Source organism: Colias philodice, chromosome 18 (genome assembly GCF_061535455.1).
Source record: "Colias philodice isolate Cphi_HAF_F1 chromosome 18, ilColPhil1 Martin Lab GWU primary, whole genome shotgun sequence".
Classification (NCBI taxonomy): domain Eukaryota; kingdom Metazoa; phylum Arthropoda; class Insecta; order Lepidoptera; family Pieridae; genus Colias; species Colias philodice.
In genome coordinates, this window is record NC_143103.1 from 8660689 (window position 1) to 8681038 (window position 20350).

General features: G+C 32.1%; 1 protein-coding gene and 1 long non-coding RNA gene across 2 annotated transcripts in view; one reads left to right on the plus strand and one right to left on the minus strand.

Moving 5' to 3' along the window:
* The window catches only part of pxb (putative Hedgehog signaling attenuator pxb), a 199067-nt gene that overhangs the window by 130488 nt on the left and 48229 nt on the right, over window positions 1-20350 (minus strand). The window contains exon 2 of the mRNA XM_089706718.1: window positions 12987-13012. The gene's annotated coding sequence lies outside the window, so the exon portion shown is untranslated. The remainder of the gene's footprint in view (window positions 1-12986; window positions 13013-20350) is intronic.
* Window positions 2063-14009, plus strand: LOC149480657 (uncharacterized). The gene is made up of 3 exons (XR_016317047.1): window positions 2063-2166; window positions 2367-2594; window positions 13357-14009. It is a non-coding gene; the product is annotated as an uncharacterized LOC149480657 (long non-coding RNA).

Here is a 20350-nt window from a genome sequence, read left to right on the forward strand (position 1 = left end):
TTGTAATCGGTTAAGTAGTATTTGCGTGAAAGAGTAATAAACATTCGTCCATTCTAACAAACTTTTGCATTTATAATATTAATTAAATAGGATTTCGCTGTTATACATAATTGATAATATAGTAATTAAATAGTAATTAAAAGAAATAGAAGAAATAATATTCTTTCAAATTAATTAGAAAAATTAAGTGGAAAAAGTCGTTGAGTATTTTTTCATGGAAACAGACTGTAGAGATTAAAATATATTAAACTAAGAAATTTTTCATGTTAAAACTAATGTTTTAAATCGAATAGACTATAATAATTATGTTTTCAACAACTTCACAGAAATTCAGCCTGTTGGGACTTTATGTAGTAGTACCCTCATTTTTTTGGTTTAAATTGACCGGGCTATAGAGCATACAATTTATTTATTCAATCGCACTGTACCTACTTGCTTTCTTCATTGTTTAATTATTGTAACTTATATTGTTGTTAATTAAATAGGTAATCTAAACATCTTTGATAAAAGCGTTTTTTTTTGTGCTAAAACAGTAGGTATTTATTAAGTACCAAAAAAATTTTTGTATATTGTTTATTTACGGTTATTTTTTTCACTAGCGTAAAAAATCTATTCTACAATTTGTTTCACTAAATAATCAAAGCGCTGTTATTTTAGAATGTTCTACAATATTTCTTGATTTTAGTTTCTTACCTGTGTAATACCTCGTGAAATATAAGCTCTCTGCAGGTTATTATATCGTGTCTTTAATGAAAAATAATGTTGCGTATGAAATGTGCTATCTATCTACTTTATAAGTTATATTTCTTGTAGTATATTGTGGTAAAACATATCCAAGAAGTATCTTATTTTATCCAATATTGCTAAAAGCGGGGCGTTTCTATTTTTTACGATTTAAGAATAATTCCATGTAGGTATAAAGAATATACCAATGCTATCTTAAACCAGTGAAAGGTTTTAGTTCAGTATCAAATTAGTTTCGTTACTTTAATCAGTTTCAATGTTTTATTTCATTTCTAAAAAAACTAAAAGCTAACAGAGCTAAAATAATCTTCAAAATGTTCAGATTTATCGCCTTTACAAATCAAAACGCAAAACGAGTGTGAAACGTCTTTATACAAAATAAATCACCCCATGTTACTTATGAGTTTATGGCCGCTTATAAATTGAGTTTAAGAAACAAATAAAATACATCTTTTATTTCCGTCTTCTCAATTCTTTGTTATTTATTTGTCCGTGATTGTGCATGAATTTCTATAAGTTGAGTCAGCGTATAACAGAAACATGCCTAATCTCTTTGGTTATTTATTAAATCAAAAATTTATTTGACTGCATAATGCATGTAATATTATATCTAGTATTTTAACTAGTGGGTATTTTTTTCGCGTGTAGGTTAAAAAATTTCTTTGGTTCATTTTGTAGCGTTAGAGACAAAGCAATTTGTGAGTTGTCGTTAGAACCTTCTTAATTTCAAGAATGGCACTAAAATTAGGATATCAAAGTATTATTTGGCTACCAGTAATTATATTATGATTTAAGTGATTTCTTTTCAAAATTTCGATGGTTTTAATTATGTGACAGTGCCTATTAAAAATAGCTCAATGGTGGCACTCGAGAGACAGTAAAGCTATTGCATAGCATGCCTTCAAGCCACACCTCCGTGCCCGTCGGAGTGGGGAGCGTGAGGGTTTTTCGTTACGGAATTTCTGGATTCGGTCCCCACGCTCAAGGCCCGCGATAGAAGCTATGCAATAGCTTAAAAAGCTATTCAAATTAGTCTTACACCCCTTTCAAAACAAGCTTGATAAATCGTACCCATATTGTCTTTACATCCCATTAGCTATCGTATAAGTAACGTAATATACTGTTGTAATTAAATACTATTGACATGTTATATTACCAATTCCTATTGTTATAACATTAGTGAAATGGACGCTAATAGATGTAAATTAACTAGTCCCGCATTATATATTCGAGCAAGATGATCACATCTAATGCAACGAGGCATTAACGTCCAATCTCTGTTTATGTAGCCGCATTAATAACAATTAATCATTACAGCCAGTAATGGAGGTGCGACAAGGCGATATACTTGGGCCGTTTTCTTTCCTAGTTTATAACGTTCGAGTAAATGACTCTATCAAACATGTCGAAATGGATATTTAAGTGAGTTTAAAACACTTAACTAGCACCGGATTTTGTGTTATATTTGTTGAGACGTATATATTAGAAGAAATAAAAATAAAGTTTCTAGTATACCGCTTTGAGATTTATATTAACTATAGAGCATAAATAAAACATATCGTTAACACTTTAAGACATACACAATTCAACAACGATAAATAAGCTTTGGTTTCATTTTACAGGCACACTTGGCGACGTGTAAAATATTGCTATCGATAATGGAAGCAGAATTCCAAGCGACGACTTTATACAAGAATCGCATCACGTATTAAGAAATTCGAGAACACCATGTTAAGAAATCTCGGTGGAAATAAAACAAGAAAGTCTTCACGAATAAATTATGGCAATGTAAAGTATGATAAATGATGTAAAGCTTGTAATGGAACAGCTCGGAGCGTACAATTGATAACGTAAGTTGGTGCAGGCTATGATGTTTTAGAATCTTATATGTAAGACATTACAGTTAATAATGATTCAACACTTGCGTCTGATTTGTGGAGACGGGTGGCGCGCTGTACAGATGCCTCACATTAAGCCCAGCGGGAGTTTCGAACAAGTAAACTAGTATCTTAGAGGGTAACGTAATAATCTAAGTACCCCTCGGCCATGTTAACAAGACACTTTGCATCTCAAATCCGGAGCACTCTGCCAATGTAAGCATGACTATTAAGTGTCTTCGAACGTATATCGGAGTGTCAGATTAAATTGGACGGCAAACATTAATTCATGCATTCGATGATTACTCACGATCGATAATTATGATGTTACGAATAATAATTAAAGTTCTGACATTTTACGACCTTAGGTTAATGAGTAAACGCCGCGTTATTATCTTTATAAATCAAGGTGCAGTTAATAAGGGAATGTGTTTAGAACTTTTAATTATTAGATGATAAACCGGAAATAATATATTTTAACATATTTTCATTTCCTTAGTATAAATTAATAACCTTGTTCTGATGTATAATATTTCTCAATATATGTACAATTTACATATAACTTTTATTTACATAAAGTCGTGTAAACACACAAAATAATAAGAAAGTAACCAATCAATCAATCGAAATTAAAAGCAATAAAGCGTTGAACAATTTAATACCAACACAATAACATATTCAAATCACACAATCAGCAATAATTTACATTCAAATTCTTCGATTAGCATCAAAAGAGAGCCGATGAAATGTAACCAATTGAAGCGAGGTATTAATGCATACCAAAACTCGTTTCGAAGTCATATTCAAGTTGAAGTTGCAAGCGAGATTAATCGAAATCGGATCTTATGAGTTTGTGATGTTGAGTTCCTTATGTTTGACTTTTAGATTAGATTTGGGTGCAGGATATGCAGCGCTGCCTTTGTCGTGATAATTTCGCTGTTCTACTTTGACCAAAACACCATAAACTAGTATGATAACTCAGTTTTGGTGTTCCAGGAATTAATTTGATGATAGATTTAAAAGCTAGAAGACTGAAATCTTGGTCAGATTTGTTGGTTTTTAAGGAATTAATTGGATGAATAAGCATAAATAAAGAAGATTGACATGACAATTATAGCAATTAATAGCAATGAATGCGTTATGAGAATGAAAACTGACGTTATCTTAATGTAAGTTTCATATGAATGAGATTCCACTGGGAAAAAATACCGCTAAATACCAGGGATACAGCGCTTATGGAGTGATATGATATCATATCATATTATGTCTATAGTAATGGCGACGGGTATGACAAAAACTGTTATGAATGCCGGGAGCGGAGCGTTTTTGTTGGGAACCAGTTTGTTCCAATACTGAAGAATGCTGGATCTTGTTGATGAGAAATGTTGTGATCGTTTTGTGGCTATGAAAAGGGCCAGGCGTTGGAAGCGGTCAGTTTGTTTGTACATATTTTATTAATATCTTAATTTATCAATAGTAGACGAGTTAAAATTTGAATAATAGTCACCTATTACATACGGTACTTATATCGGTGTTTTTAAATTCTAATGGTCTATTTTGTATATGATATTATTTGATACGATTACACTGGTAGATCAATAGTGAACTTTCATTTCTTTGTGTCGGTGTTTATAAAATCCTCTAGACCTCTTGTTATAAAGTGAAAGAGTATTATCAGTAGCCCTAATATAGAGCCCTTACAGGTTTATTATAAACGCAAACTATATAGGCAATCTAGACAATAAGGTAGCCCTAAATAAAGCCTAATTCTACACAACAATCGCGTATCTAACAGCCACACAGTCATAACAAACGTAAGACGATACAATCGGTATTTAACATGAAACAGAGCCGTGTAACTTATAAGAAGATAATAAGGAATGGATAAAGGAGACAATTATATTTAACTGGTTGTTGACCGCAACTGAAGTTTGGTTTTTGCGAACGACTTGGTAACAAAGATTTTTGTTGATTTGCAGTTGGTTGCTCTTAAACTAAAGATTGAATTGATTTCTAGATAGTTATATATTATTAATATGATCTAGCAGTTTAACAAACACTAAGTTTTTTACATATCTTCAGCTGAATGTCAGTCATATTATGTACACGATGAATTAAGGCGTCCCTAATCCCCTCACCCAGGAGGTTAATGACATCGGAAAAGTTTATATATTATCTAACTAGCGGACATCTGCGATTTTGCCAACATTTTATAGGTAGAGATAACGTCATTTGCCTAATTTGCCTTTTAATGAATTATGAAATCAGCTATGTACTTACGATAATGTCCTTCCCCGCCAAAATCAGCCCATTTGTCTCATAGAGTTGCCTTACATGGAACGTAGGAATATACTCTACGATTTAATTCATTTATCGTACATTGATAAATTCGCTTACATTATATTCTTTTAACAATAAAGCTTCCCCATATCATTACATACGAAAATCTAACGTGCAATCAAGTATGTAATTATAATCGGATTGTAACGAAGGGATAAGCAAAGATTAATGTTTCAACACCTGCTTGCTTATGAATTATTTGTTTATTATTGGTAGATCCATTTAGATTACACTGTTTCGTTTAAGTTTATTGTTTATTTATATTTGTAATGATCGATATCATTGTAAATATTTATGTGCAATACAGTGCAGTGCATTCAAAGTGAAAATAAATAAGGAATGATTTATTGCCGAATTAAACAATGGTGTACGGTCTAGATATTTTATACAAATTATTTATTAATATTTTTTCCAGATATATCAATAAAATGAACAATATTCAACCGACTTCAAAAAAGAAGATTCTCAAGTCGAATTTTTGTCTTTGTTACCTTCGAACCTTCGGTGAACGGATTTTGATGCTTCCTACTAAATTTTAAAAATAACTGTAGTTCCTTCCGCGAATTTGAAGGCGGTTTAGTTTTTTGTGATTTTTTTTATTAAAGCGTATTGTTTTTTTATAACATTTGTACTTTATCATATTATGTCCCTTCTAATACTCAAATTAAAAATACTTAATCCGAATTATATAAATTAATTATAGAAAGCTCTATTTGCACGATAGCAAATAAAAAACACACCACACTTGTTTCCAATTAACCCTTGATATATATACTGTGAATTCTTCGGCTCGTCCGTCTGTCTGTACGTAATTAATAACTCCTGGATGTTTCACCACATGTGCGGGTTAGGTTTCAGATTTATTACATTATTATTGTTTCGTAATTTTTATGGCCTGCTAAGTGGTTAGGGTGAAATGAGATCAAAGGTTTGGGCGAATTTGAGACTTCAGGAATTTCTTTTAAGTCCTACTAATATTATAAATGCGAAAGTTTGTGAGGATGTGTATGTGTGTGTTTGTTACTCTTTCACGCAAATACTACTGAATGACCGATTACAATGAAATTAAGCACACATATAGAGGGTAACTTGGATTAACACATAGGATAGGTTTTATCCCGGAAATCCCACGGGAAGTATGTGGGTTCTTGAAAACGCGGGCGAAGCCGCTGGCGGAAAGCTAGTATTATTATATACTAAAGTCCCTAATAAATGAGTAGCAAAGAACAAATATTTATATACTATAGTGATATTTATCAAAGACACCGTCCCCATACTGATGGTGATTGGTAAATGTTTACCAAACCATCGCTCTCGACTCCTCACTTTACTAAAACAATATTTAATTTGACTGTTGGTCATTTATTAACTATGTGACTCATAATTGTATGATTAAAGGTGTATTAACGTATTTATTGCAACATGTATTTAATTAAATATAATAATGAGCCTGTGTGTCGAGAACACGTGTCAGAAGTGAAACTTCTTTGGCAAGATTCAAAGATTTTGGTAACTTCGCCTTACTCGATGACGACACGGTATTGCCATGACGCGACCTTAAAATATATCTCTCTATGCGCCTAAAGAAGTTTCAATTCAACAAGTTTTCATTTCTAAATAAATACGCAGTCTCTATTTCTCTACTCTCAATAATTGTACATTTGTTTTATTCTCACCCTGTATCCGCTGAAACCATTTTGATAAAACTAAAACATACATTACCTAGAGACAAAAATACGTTTCAGTCGCCAAATCCAGAAAGGACAACAAACAGCTATTGCGTGATAGCATGAAATGTCAATATAAATACAGATTTAAATCCAAAACAAACAAGACGGCCTTCACCTTAGCTTCGGAACTAGAGAAAAATACACGTAAATATTTAATCTGAATCTTTCGTGCAAAAGTTTTCGTTCCGAAATACTTATATCCAAGTTTTCCGTAAAGGCAAGAGAAATAACAAATAAATAAAACTTGCCAATTGACCGTATCGTTGGAATTGTTACTTTTACAAAAGAAGCTTTTTGACTTTTACAGATGGATAATAAGAAGTTAGTCTTACAATAAATTGAATATTACTATACTTATCATTTAATAATTTAATCTTTTGCTTCATTGTTTCATTATAAATGAATGTATAAAACTCAAACTCTAATATTTTTTATTCTTCATTAAGAAATTGAGAATTGCGTTCAAATCATCAAATGACGCAGAAAAAAAACAACTAGGAACTTTGTAGTTAGAGCTAGAGCTCGAAAGAGCAGCTCTAACATAACAATTTTAAGAATGTTTATGAAGTAATAATATTGAATTACACCAAAAAAAATTCCCAGTCCTCCTTAACTTCTCTCATAATATACAATAAACAAAGCGAGCTAAGCGATATCAATTAATTAATAACTCAGGCCCCGGAACCACAGACACAATAGAAAATCTATTGTGTCGTGGACCGATCGGGCCGCTCGGGGCTCAATGGGTTAAAATTAAAATCAATTCAAATTAAAATTTAAGATATTTATTTTATAAATAATACACTACTAGTCTTACCAGCCGATGCTACAATTTAAACTTGTATTTTCCACCTTTTCATAATATTATTTAATGCTCTAAAGCTGTGTCTCTACCTCTACCTATCTAGTTACGCATCCACCCCAACCCTCTGTATTAGGTTGAGCAATAGCTTTCCGCTGGCCTCAGCAAGACCACCGGAGAGTTCTTGCAATTTAGCATAAGCATAGCAGTTATTGAAAAACATTTGTTTCGTAATAAGGTATCGATTGTATCATTGCATGTAATTCTGGCATTAACATTTGTGACTCCAAATCGTCCACTTGTTATAGTTAATAATTAAATAAGTTTAATTTTAATTTTATTTTATTTTTTTAAAAAAAGTCAAATCGCTCCCGCAAAGTTTAACTGGCGCAGCCGGTAGGATAGCCACATAAGGTCTGCATGTCTAGAGGTCTTCAAAATTAGCCCTAGAACATTGCTATAAAGGCCGTGCTATCCTAAAAGAACCGAAAAATAAATTTGTTAAACGACCACGACGAGGAATAATGGGATCGACGATCGGTTGGTGAGTAAAACTTTTTGCCATCCTTTCTGATATATTCCCATATCCTTTTCACGAGAGTGTAATTTTGACTTTTAACTATTTTTAACTGTTATTTTGGGATTGAACGTCTCGCATTATAACGGATCTGGTTTTAATATGAAATTCTATTAAATCAGTAATTAGTTATAACTTATACATAAGAAATATCGTATTAAATTCTAAGAATTGTCTTGCATAAAACTCTGCACAGACTAATTAACTATAGAGTGTAACTTAATTAAAAGTTTTAAATTAGAAAATTAAATGATTTTTGCATAAAGAAATATTAATATTAATTGATTTAATTGATCTCAAAATCGATCGTAATTCAATTAATAATTTTTATATTTTATATGTGATTTTATAAATTATTTCAAGTTTTAATTTTTATAGTAATTGATAACATATAATTTTTTTTATTGTGCTATATTTTAAGAATTTTTATTATATTGTGTTTTAAATTGATTTCTGTGTGTGTGTGATTTTTATAATTCGAAATTATTGTAATTGGTTAAAGACTTCAGAACTTTAATTACTCTGTACTTATTTAACATGGAACGCGAAATCCAAAGCGTAAACGTAATAACAATTCCGAGTGATATGTTAAAGCTTATTCCTCTTTTTGGTGGAGACAAAAGAATTTTGAATTTATTCTTTCGAAAATGTGAATATATAATTAATAAATTTAGAGGGCATGAAGAGCAGAATATTTACGTTTTACATGCAATAACTAGTAGATTAATAGGCGATGCCGCCGCGTTATTATCCGAGCGCGAAGATATTAACACTTGGCCCGCGCTAAAAGAATTGCTGGAACAACATTTTGGTGATCCGCGAACTGAGGATTGCATAAAAATCTCTCTCGAGTCCTGTAAAATAAAATCCGGGGAAAGTTATCTTGAATTTTGTAATAGGATACAGAATATTAGATCGTTACTAATATCGAAGGTTAATTTATCGGTAGATACGGAAATTAAACGCGCGAAAATTGCGATTTATAATCATACAGCCCTGAACGTTTTCTTGTATAATTTGCCCGAAAGCATGGTGCGAATTGTTAGACTAAAATCGCCTAATACATTAGAACAGGCTCTAGAAATTGTGTTAGAAGAAGTTAATTTTCACGAACAATATCAGTCGCGCAATCGTACCCATAATAATACAACGGTGCCCCAATTTTTACAAAATCCTCAACAAAGATTTAATTTTGGGACACCAAATGTACCTCAAAAATTTGGTTTTAAATTCACACCCCAACAACCGTTTAATAAAAATCACCAATTTGGTTATAAGCCACCGTTTAATAAAAACCCACAGTTCGGGTATAGGCCTACATTCAATCAAAATCCACAATTTGGTTATAGACCAACATTAAATCAAAATCCACAATTTGGTTATAGACCAACATTAAATCAAAACCCACAATTTGGTTATAGGCCTCCTGAAACTTTTGGTATGACGCCACAGAATTTCGGTCAAAGACCTCCTCAAAATAACCGCTTTGAGTCTACTGACGTTTCCATGAGGACGGCACCTCCTCGACCACAAAATATAACTCAGCCAGGTTTTAGAGTGAATGAAACCGACTTATATAATGACAATTCACTATATGACAATTATTACTATGACTATAATCCTTACGACTATACGAATTACTATGGCTATAATCCTTACGACTATACGAATTGCGAATACGATGAGAATGAGATTTATACACCCACTGATGATACTCAAGACATTAATGTGCTTCCGTCTGATGAAGAAAATTTTCAAACGAAAGCCTCTATAAAGAAAAAATCATAGAATTAAATTGCGATCCAAATCTGAAATTGCCACACATTTATATTCCTGAAATTAATTCCAAATTTATGGTTGATACTGGGAAGCAAAATTTTAACGCGGACGCTTTATCTAGAATTAGAGTTAACGCTACGCATTCCGATAATGAAAACGAATCCATGGTTGTTAATATAGGCGATAAAGACAATAGGCCAAGAGCGCGTAACGACTCTAGTACAATTACTATATCAGAACGCGATTCTAGTGAAACGATATCTATTTCCGACTCTGAAACCCTATCGGCGCTAAGTTCTCCTAGAACATGTGACTACCCAGTCAGGTCACCACCTGTAACGTCAAAATCGGATACAGTTCATTCAGCTAATATAGTAGAATCGTCCGGTATACCTATATTACATGAAGCAATAGATACGAAACCAAATCAAATTTTAGTATATACGTGGTTTAAGAACGAAATGCAAGTTCACGACCTTTCACGTGAAAAGCAAAAGGTTTTAGAAGTATTCTTGCCTACTAATAACCCAGATCTAGTAAAACAATTTTTAAAAGAGTATATTAAACCGAAAGTTAAGTATTTCATTTATTTCGAAGATGATGAACATCGCAAACAGTTCACTAGCATTGTCATAGAATTATTTAGAAAGGATACAGTATTGTTATTTGAATGTACGGAGCGTGTAGTTTTTATAGAAGATGAGAAGGAACAAAAGGCTATTATAATAAAACACCATCAAGGCAAAACGTGTCACCGCGGTATTAAAGAGACTCTAGCGAGTATACGTAGGAATTATTTTTGGTACAATATGCAGGAAACTATTTCAGCCCTTATTAATGCTTGTGAAACGTGTTCTAAAATGAAAATGATCGAAACTAAGCAAAAAGTAAAGGATAGGAGAGGTGGTGAAGATCAAATCAGTCTCCCTTCAGGAAAAAATATATTTGCGAAAGACGTTAATAAGCGAAAAAGCAAGGATACGCCGCGATTCCATAAAGCTAAGGTTATAGGACAAGGTTCAAGGAACGTTATACCGATAGAGATTGGTAAAAGGAAGACGGTTCCTATTAAAAATGTAAAACGCCTTCCGCGTTGTGGTGTTGGCTGATAGTAATGAGGTCCGCGCTGGCCCTTCAACTACGACTTCTTCAACATAACCCGGGAATTTATCCTGTGAAAGAAGGGCAAGCATATCTCCAAACAGACTATTGGACTATAATTAAGGTTTTAAATTTAGATAAGATAAATGATGACTTAAATTTTATTATTAGCAAATACAGTGAATTCGATAGTTTAATTAATAAGAATATTTCATACTTACACGATTTTCAAGTGGCAAAATATCACGCTGAATATATTCGCGACATAACGGTTCAGAAATACGAACAGTTAGTTCCACACAAACGCGTCAAGAGAGGTATCCTCAACCCTCTGGGTTCCTTAATTAAAATTATAACGGGAAATTTAGACTATAGTGACGCAATTAGATACGATAAACTTACAGCTAAACTTGAAAACGATCAGACTATCATTAGAAATAAAATTACCTTAATATCTAAAATGCTCGATAGTTTTATCAATTCTACTGAAGTCTTAAATCAAAATTCTAATATATTAGATAAGCGTTTAAAAATTGTAGAATCTATGATTAAGGAATTAGCATCTAAGGATAATCATTGGGTTTATACTTATGTTGTAAGCCTTTTAAATTTATTTGTTAGTAATTTTCGTTCTATTTTTATAAAATTAGGAGAAATAGAGACTGCTCTAGCATTTAGTAGAGTATCCATATTACATCAAAGTATTATTAATTCTACTGAACTGTTGCAACATTTAATTCTTATATCTCAAACTGAAAATTTAGTGTTTAAAGCGAGTGAGGCAAATTTAGTAAAACTAGAAGAAACTATTAATGTTAAATCGTATATTAAACAAAACCAGATTACGTTCATAATGGAGGTTCCAATTACAGATAATTATACTTATAACTATTACAAATTATACTCTATACCTATGTACCGTGAATCCGATAGTAATACCGTTTCCATTTTTCCTAAATATCCTTACCTGTTGGCAAAGGGGATGAAATACTTACCGGTCGTAAAACCGTGCCGATCGCTCGCTGCTGGAGAACAATTTCTATGCGATGAACAAAATCAAACGCCATATCCTGAAACTACTTGCATAGAACAACTGCTTAAATTTGAAGGAAACCCAATGCACTGCGAACAACAGCTAATCAATATAGAGAATGTGAGAATTCAAAGAATCACACCTATAAGTTGGATACTTTTCTCAAAATACAGAAATACTCTGACTCAAATTTGCAATGGTGATGTCAGCAAATATCCTGTCGTGGGCACATACATAATGACCATCGACGAACCATGTAGCATCGAGATCCAGAATATAACGATTCGCCCTCACCAAGTAATCACTGAGAATGATCCTGTAGAACCAACAAAAATTATAGTTTTGCCGCAATTACCTGTGAATAGAACTCCAATATTATCCAGTACACGTGTACTCAATATGCGAGGCATCAACTTGGACGAAGTTAAATATATGTCAACGATATTAAAGCAATCAGTGTTCAGTGATAGTGAAATGATTAACAGTGAAAGAAATTTTAGATTCAGTGCTACTTTAGGCTATACGTCTCTATTTTTAATCTTTGTACTTGTAATTCTATTTTTACTTTACTTACTTCGTTATAAGATATTAAATGTAACATGTCTGTGAAATCATCGGATAGTTATTAAAAATGAACAAACCGATAATTTCGCACTTAAGGAGGGAGGAGTTACGCATCCACCCCAACCCTCTGTATTAGGTTGAGCAATAGCTTTCCGCTGGCCTCAGCAAGACCACCGGAGAGTTCTTGCAATTTAGCATAAGCATAGCAGTTATTGAAAAACATTTGTTTCGTAATAAGGTATCGATTGTATCATTGCATGTAATTCTGGCATTAACATTTGTGACTCCAAATCGTCCACTTGTTATAGTTAATAATTAAATAAGTTTAATTTTAATTTTATTTTATTTTTTTAAAAAAAGTCAAATCGCTCCCGCAAAGTTTAACTATCTATTCAATCACAATTTACAAACAAGCATTGTTTACTATCGATTTACTCACAAACTCATTAGTCGATCCGCTGTTACCTGCAACAGAACAAATAGCATCAACGTCAGAACCCCATTAAAAGTCACTCTAACAGAAATCTATAGTAGATACATTAATAAACCGGCCAAGTGCGAGCCGGACTCGCAATACTGGGTTCCGTACAAATAAGTTAGAGCAACTGCAAAAAATTATTACCAATTTTATTTATGATCGTGCCAATCGTTGCTTTAGTTTATTTTATTTTAAATACAGAATTAACAAAAAATAATTACAGAATATACCTACCTAACAAAAATAAAAAGTGCTAATTATAAGGTATTATATGTTGAATTTAATATTTTTGTTCTATAGCATTCAAATTATATATTATTTGTTGTTACAGATAGAGGCAAAAGAAATACATCATCACTGAAAATTACAGCTGTCTATCTATCAAGGCTCATAAGATTACAGCCTGTTGTCAAACGGACGGACAAGCAGACATGGAAATATCAGTAAAAGGGATCCATTTTTAGCCTTACTACGGATCCCTAAAAATGACAGTGCATTAGTACAGGATATCAGCGTAGGTGGGATCAAAGAAGTATACGTTTAGGCTTAACATTTCAAGATAAACTCGTGTTATAAGACGCCTGTGCTCTAAAGTTGAAGATTACAATTTTATTTACTGCTTTAAAATGATAATGCACGTCTTAATTAACGTCCAGCCTGTACTATGAATGTTTCAATCGAGTTTTTAATCGATTCCTGATACGAGAGAGCAATGGGAAAGCGACTCTATGAAGTCGTAATACGGTTGAGTTTTGTTTGGAGTTGTGACGGGAAATTAGCGATAGTATTAGAAGTTTGGGATAAATGGTAGTGGTTTCTCACATATTGCCGCCAAGCCATATTCGTTCTAGGAATGGTTTGATTAGAAACAATTTCGGTAATGGCACTTTATAATAATTCTTGGGATATAAGTCTATTAACGTCTTCATTTTGTAAGTACTTTAACACTAAATTGTAGATATTCTTTTTTAATTCTGTAGAGAGTGTAGCAAATGTATTATGGTGAATTTGAAAAATAAGTTGTTTAAATATCAAGAGAGAAATGGTGAATTTGGAAAACTTAAGCTAAGATTTTACTAGAAAATGAGATTCCTGTAAAAATTGCATCGCTTATCTCAGATGCAGTTTCGCCAGTTTTATTAGTTTGTCATCTATTTAAATACATATGAATTAGTAATGTCTCGTTTTGATATTATTATATGAGAGGCAAATTAAGCGATCTATTTTATTCTAGTCTTTATCAATTTTTTACATAAGTATATATACAGCTTTCCTCGCGCGGCTTCGTCTGCTTTCTACAAAACCTCATCAAAATCCTTAGCGTAGTTTTAAACAGACAGCTACAGCGACTTTCCTTTATTCTACATAATATAATGTAAAGTTTTGTATTTTGTATTTTATTTCACTTCAGAAATAACACACAACCACGTGACGTCACAGTCGTAAATATATTTCCCAAACACATATTGAACTGTGCAATATCAAAATCGATTCTGTTAATATCAAGACGCTTTTGTTGGTAAGTTGTTCGTAAGAAACGAGGTGGCGATCGTAAAATGGCTTTATCACCGTTTGTTAGTTTGTTTATGGCTTACAGGATTAACTATAGTGATTGATTTCACTTCCTACGTATAAATTGTGTGATACTTTTTATTTGGTCAAAGGAGACCGGCTTTTTTACTCTATAAGTAACGTTCGCTTGATGTTAATCGTGGATCTATAAACTTATAAAATACCTTAGTATGTTATATTTTATTTTTAATTCAAGTAGGTACATATTTGTTTATAAAAGTTACTGGCTAATTTATTTTGCTTGATAAGCTTTGATCTTTATTAATTTTATTTACTTGTGTAGGTAATTGTTCATGATAAATGTCTGTGATTATAAACAACATAGTGTCAATTTATGACTAACGTTTTACCGAATTTCTTGCAAATTCTTTTGGTGCTTTTCGTAAACAATCGTTGTGTTGATAATAAATAATTATATCAAAGTGTTAAATAATAAATCAGAAACTCTATCACTAGTCCTGAACTTTCAAGACGTATCAATGTACATTTTCATTTTTAACGCAGCTGTAGTAATCTGTTTTTGTTTTGTTTTGTTGTAATCAATTTATCATCTCTTCACTACATAAGTACGTATTTCCAATAATTATATTGTCGTTATGCTTAGTAAAATGTTAACGAACAAACTGATTGAAATAATTAATGTAAAAAATTACCGAACCAAACTAATCACTTGCTAAAATCTAACGGAATCATTCAAATACTTTCGTATTAAAAAAGCTAATGATAGTCTCATTTCACGCATATTATAAATATTTAAATTTGGTATGCAGAGATTCGTTAACATTTGACCCTAGCTTCGTGTGATATATTAGCCAAACGGAACTTTCGTAGTTATTGCAAATCTGACGTAGTTTTAAAAGTACATGCTTAAATGTTTTAGGTATTAAATAGTTTCAAATATATTACAATAGCAGTAATTTTATACCCGTGACATCTGTTGTGAGATTTTCCAATTAATCAAGTCATACATACTTAAAATTAATAACTCATTTACACTAAAGTTTCTTGTTTTTTTATGTCATATTTTGCAGTTTTAAGTTTTAATCATAGTTAATTTGTATGTCTTATACCGTTATAACGTGTGCAATAACATATTGAACATAATCCTTATATTTGACATACTCATAACGCGCAGGTATACAATATGTAAAAAAGTCTAGTGTAAGCAAGCCTATGCCAATCCAACATCAAAGAAATTACACAATAGGAATGTAAGCCCCTGTTTTTACTCTGACCTCCCGCAGCCACGATTTATCGGTACCCAGACAAATCGTAAACGCTCAAAAACGGGCGCATAGATAAAAACATCACAATGACGTTCCGATCACGATCCGATATCGGGACGACCACGATCCGGGGTACGAGACGAGATGTAGACAAGGTCATGGCATGCCGAAGATTAATGCGATCTGCTTTGGAAACTATTGCTCTAACATGTTATAGAGGATCAAAGACTAAGATTTTCGTTGGATTTGTTCTTTTTGTGATACTGAGTTAATTACAATTCTTAGAAAGTATGAGTGTTATTAAGTCAGTATTTAAAGATGAAGATAGAATATGTGATCTGTATTAGTTAATTAAACACGCAATTTATTTTAATTTATTTATTTTAAACACTTTAATGCCAACATTACAACAGTAGGCAATATTAAAGCAATATTAAAGTAATGTATTATTAATTATTTTTAGTTTTAGATTTCTACGAGCTTTTAATCTATACTAATATTATAAAGCTGAAGAGTTTGTTTGTTTGTTTGTTTGTTTGTTTGTTTGAACGCGCTAATCTCGGGAACTACTAGTCCGATTTGAAAAATTCTTTCGGTGTTAGATAGCCCATTTATCGAGGAAGGTTATAGGCTATATATCATCACGCTACGACCAACAGGGGTGGAACCACGGGGGTGAAACCGCGTGGAGCAGCTAGTTAATTATAATTGTTGTTATTACGTTACCATTTGTTAGTACATATACTTAAATTAAATAGGACTCTATCAAGTATGCAATAATATAAAGAAAAAGATTTTTTATAGTGGCGAGAACCAATATAATACAGTTTTATACATTTATTTCATATCACGAGAAAGTCGTGGAAAAAATATATTGTGACCATTCTCACAAAAATAGAATCCTGTATTCGCGTTCGAGTGAAGGAATTGTTTCCTAACTTAGTTTTTTCTCAATCATTCGTTGTTTTGGCGAAGTAATTGCCTCGTTTCAGTTGAAATGATATAAACTTTGTCTTACTAGCTCACACCCGCTACTTCTTTCATACGTAAAAAAAAAAATATTTTATTACTCAAAATAAATAAAGCCTATAAAACACAAATTTTTTATTGAATCAGTAAGACCTAGGGTAAAAGTGGGATAGATGCCCCACTTTTTGAAATAGCCTCATAATTTAAAAAACATGAATCTTATACGAACACTTTGTATGAATATAGCTAGGTTAATTATCTGTTTTGAATTACTATATATATTTTTAATCCTATCATTTATAGATAATGTGTAATAAATATTTTTGTAGAACACCTTTTTTGAGGATAGATGCCTACCTAGTTGGATAGTTGCCCCACCATGAAAATACTAAGGAGGATAGATGCCTGCAGAGTGGGATAGATGCCTGACATACTCTATAAACGCGAAATCTAATAAAATTAATATGATAAACCAGCAAATGTCAAGTTCACATAGTTGTTCTGTTGTCCAAGAATATACTTGCGCTCGCCCTCCTTCATTTCGTTTGTATTTTCGTGGTGTGGTTCTCCTACAATCAGTATAAGGGCAGATCATTAATAAGTAAGTAAACATAACAAAAAAAAAGCAAATTAAACGAGTAAAATCGGTTAACATAGAGAAAACCTCTGACGCAATCAGGTAAAAATATAAACAGTACCTGTGATTATCGATACTAACATGTACATATGTATTGAGGGATAGATGCCCTTAGAGGCCCCTAAGGGCATCTATCCCTCGAAAAAAAAGGGGCAACTATCCTTTTTGATAAGGATAGCTGCCCCAGTAGTTTTTTTATTAAATAAAAACAAAAGAGCCACTATTTTCACTTAGATTTGTACTTAATGAACCAGTGTATAGACATAATAAGAAATATAGTGAAATTTATTAATACTTATAAAGTTATGCAAAGGCAAATATCAACCTTTTTAAATTTTAACGTGTTCGTGAAGTTCGCCGCCGATATTATAACACGCACTAGCGAAACACGTCTTCACCAAACAACAGCTCATGCGTACACGAGGTGCGGGGTGATAGGAGCTCCTATTTAAATCATTAATTCGTAGTCAGGACTCTGGGAAGTGAGGTTTTTTGAAAATAGGGCATCTATCCTAGTGCGGCATCTATCCCACTTTTACTATTTAAATAGGTTAATAACCTTATCAAAATAAGAAATGACTTTAAAGACTTACATACCAATCAAATTGCCATAGTCAATACATATAATAAATGCGAAAGTTTGTGATTATAGAAGTATGTAAGTTTGTAACTCTTTCACGACAAAAACTACTGGACGGGTTTGTATGAACATTATAGTAAAATAAATTATACATGAACTATAGAAATACTTGATTTTGCGCGCGGGTTCATTATTTAATAAATGAACCAAGCCAATTATCAAATACGCGTGCCTTTTCTATACTACCATCATCTCGTGACTTCTATCAAAGTAGTTAAAGTATGAGTAGGTATATGAATGATATTTCTTGATGTCGAACCAATTAAAGACGCGATGTTAAAGCCACAGTTAAATAATTACAAAGTAGCGTTAATTGCGACTGAATTTGAAGTCCATTATAAATTTGGTTTGAGCCGTGAAGCAAACAATTTTAGACGCAAACAAATTAACGTGAAATCGATATTATAGCGGAAAGATTGCTTAATTGTACGAAACTGGTTTATCTGTAATTAGCTGTAGATAAAACTATTATAGAAATACATAAGAAAAACATAGTAAATTCAAATTCAAATTCAAATTATATTTATTTGGAAGAATGTAGTTACAAATTATAGATGTTTTAATTACAATATTATGTGGCTAATACATTCTACCCATTGATTGGGTGTGCAAATATTAAAAAAGAAAGTTGATTAGTCTAATTATTTAAATGTACACACAATTCAATTTTCACAATTACGCGAACGCACTACGATTTACACGATTATATCACACACTTATCACACATAATTCAGTTTACACTACTTCAAAGTCATAAATTATTCAATGTCATAAAATTGTTTTACCATTGACCAGTTCGTCAGTTTATTTTTGAAAACAATTATCTACTGGTAGAAGGTAGAAATAGACGAATGTAAAGACATATTAATGTTTAATTCAGGAAAGTCTTGGTTGTACTACTAATAAACTAGATTTAGAAATAAATTTACTGTACTTAATTCTAATTAATTTTCTCGTTGATGCGCTGTGCTTTATACACCATTAAGAATTTTGTAAAGGATCAACCTCGAAGGACCAGTTTTGTATCCATACTAATATTATAAATGCGAAAGTAACTCTGTCTGTCTGTCTGTTACTCAATCACGCCTAAACTACTGAACCAATTTGCATGAAATTTGGTATGGAGATATTTTGATACCCGAGAAAGGACATCGGCTACCTTTTATTGCGAAATATGTACCACGGGCGAAGCCGGGGCGGACCTCTAGTATTGTTATAATGTGAAAAAACTTTTACATAAAGTTATACGAGTATCAACTAATTTCGCCATAAAGGGAAAAGAAAAGAAGAATATAAAAGAAAGTAATATTCGAGATAGAATTGCAAGAGGGATAATCCACAAAATTTTCTTGTCATATACAACTGTAATGACTTCCTTAAATATGACACTTTTCCGTTACTTTTTGTGAAGATGAGATATCTCTGAGCCTACTTTATCATTTTTTATGTAAACCGTAATTGACTTCTAAAATTGCTAATTTTAGCAATTTAATAATAGTGACACCAACAAGTTAAAAATGTATTTGAACGATATTTTTATGAAATTTTAACAATCCTTTGAACTAACTAGGATAGAATATTATGCCGTGTCAAAAGCCATAAAAATACAAAACAAAATAGGTTTAAATACATTTATACTACTATTATACTACGATTATCCAGAAAATGTTTGAATTAACAATTTTCGTATTCTAAAATATATTCCGTGGTTCTAGTCGTTTAGCTACTATTATATATTCTGTGGTTCTAGATTAATAGTAAATTCATAGAGTCAGCAGGTACATACGAAAATAATATCATTATGAAATTTTAGCGCAAACCAGCGAAACTCATCAAAATTCCAGATACATGCCACGTTTTGATATCGGTAGCTTTAGTTTATTCAGTACGTATAAAACGGTGGGTAGGTATAGCGGCGTGCTCTGAGGGGATATTAGGTCGACCCGGTTGGTCCAGGGATCACGAAGTACAGCTATACCAAGGTATAGGCTGAAGCGTTTTAAGTATCTACATTCTACAGTGATAGGTAATATTGTGAAGGAAAGTATTATTTTTCGGGTGTTTGTAATGGATATAAGTCAAACTACGTTACTGTGGCTGAAGAAAATCCTGTAGTCAATTTAAACCAAAAAAATTAAGTAAAAAATATGAAGGTATGTGTATTAATAGGTCTTGATTTATAGTCCGGGATACATCGCCCATTTTTGCAAGTGATTGATATTTATTACGCAATTTGTAGGACAATATGTCTGTTGAATTATTTAAGTATTAAATAAGTGAA